Raw genomic sequence first — 2133 nt, 5'->3', positions numbered from 1 at the left:
CCCTAACAGCCACATTCTCTCTTTTCTCAGCATCCCACTACAAACCAAGGTTGCGAGAACTGGATTGGTCATTAAACCGGTCAAGTAACTGGTTTAATGGTCCAATGGTTTAATCAAGTTCGAACCGTAGTTGAACCGGTTTAATTAATAAACTTATGTTTGGTAAGGATGTTAGAATTTTATGCACTTGTATATATAAAGTTCGCAGCCAAAATAATCACAATGAAACTTTTCTACAGCAAGCATCATTAACCCTTAAAATTAAAGATGACAAATTCCTCATTCTAACACAAGTATAATAAGCTATGTTCTTTAATTGTGATTGCAATGCAACAACAAACCATTTTGTCCCAATGTCATACATAACATCAAGGTAATACATTTAAAAAGAATAAATAAATAAACAAAAGGAGTTCAGCTCAAAACATGAGTAAGCTCTTCAAATAATCAAAGTTTATTTGATCCGTGGAATATGCCTTTGACATCAAATTGATCATCAATTTATATATTACTAACTTGGTCAAATTAGTTCCAAAGATATATGAGACATTTAATTGTCTCTTCATTATCAATCTGTTACATTTCTCTATAAAATTAGACCTCAAAAACATAAAATTGGTTCTTGATGAACAGAAAATTGATTATTAAAGGACCATTTTGATGCTGCTGTCACAAATGAGCATCAATGTGTTGCCCCACGTACCTGAACTTTTCTAGGCCTACATGAAATATAAGGATTTAAAATAACAGAACAAAAAGCAGCAAAAGAAAACTTTGAACAGAAACTGAATTTTAATTCAATTTTCTAGCAACAACTTGATACATCATATGCATTGTCTGGCTCTGTATAAGAAAAGAACAAACTGAAAAAATATTTGCCTTGGATTATATCAAGTCATACAGCATTCAAAATCCAGAATTATATTCAGCAAAAGTCAATGTAGCATTCAAAATCCAGAGTCCCAAAATTGTATCAATTCTATATAGCATTCAAAATCCAGAATCCAAAATTGAACTTATATGAAATTTATATTAAGCAAATTCAGAATTATAGAATAATTAACCAGAGGTCAGAACAAAACACCAACAATCTAGCTCTGTTAACAACAATGAACAGCGAAGAAAATTAACTCAGAAAATAACTAATTAACCCAGAAGAAAAATCAACAATCAACATAATTAAATTCAAAACATTAATATCTCAAAATTCAGCAGAATCATCAATAATACATCATATGCATGTTTAGAATAAATTTGAAATTTCAGAGGAATAGAGTCAGGGAAATAGAATCAGGAAGTGTTAGAGACTGAGACTTGAGACCTGAGAGGGTTGAAGGCTTGAAGCAGAGAAGAAGAGACTTGAAAATTGAGATCTGAGACCTGCGATGGTTGAAGTAGATACTAGAGACAAAAAGGTAGCCGCTTCGACTGCGAGACTCCACGCGAAAAAGAGATGCCACGACAGAGAAGCAATGATGGTGAGACACGGTGCGGAGCATAGAAGTAGAAACGACGCCAGCGAGGAGGGAAGAAGGAGAAACGACGAGGAGGAGAGAAGCAGCGAGGACCCACGGCAAGGATCCGAGAAGCGGAGACAACCCACGGTGAGGAGCAACGAAGCGGTGCGACCCACAGCGACAAAGCGAGCTCGGACAGAGAGGGCGACAGATAGAGAAAGGAGAGAAAGGTTCGGCGATGAGTTCGAGCTCTGAAGTGGGATGATGGGTGGTGGCTGTTGTTGGAATTCAAAGAGAGGAGAGGATTGTGGGTGCTGGACACGGAGAAGAGAGGAGAGATGAGTGGCTTCAACTTGCCTTTCTTCTTTTTATTTTTTTTTTTAATTTTTTACACAAAACGGGCGACATTTTAGAGGGTATATTTCCGAACCGAAAACTCTCTAAAAAACCGAACGGTTCTATCGGTTCACCGGTTAATCACCAGTTTGACTGGTTTTTTCACTGGTTTTTTGCTAGACGGTTTCTAGACTTACTCGGACCGGCTAGCTGACCGGTTTCTTGTTAACCCAGTTGAACCGGTCGGTCCGGTTCGATTTTCAAAACCATGCTACAAACCCTATAAGAAGAGATTCACTCCCCTCTCCTAATACTGCCGTCTGCCACCCTCTTCCCACCT

General features: G+C 37.7%; 1 long non-coding RNA gene across 1 annotated transcript; it reads right to left on the bottom strand.

Annotated features, from left to right (window-relative positions):
* Window positions 414–1454, bottom strand: LOC110269761. The gene is made up of 2 exons (XR_002358522.1): window positions 1322–1454; window positions 414–719 (listed from the first exon to the last, which is right to left on the bottom strand). It is a non-coding gene; the product is annotated as an uncharacterized LOC110269761 (long non-coding RNA).

This window comes from Arachis ipaensis, chromosome B03 (genome assembly GCF_000816755.2).
Source record: "Arachis ipaensis cultivar K30076 chromosome B03, Araip1.1, whole genome shotgun sequence".
In the NCBI taxonomy this organism is placed as follows: domain Eukaryota; kingdom Viridiplantae; phylum Streptophyta; class Magnoliopsida; order Fabales; family Fabaceae; genus Arachis; species Arachis ipaensis.
The sequence above is the reverse complement of the archived record's forward strand: the minus strand, read 5'-3'. Positions and strand labels throughout refer to the sequence as shown.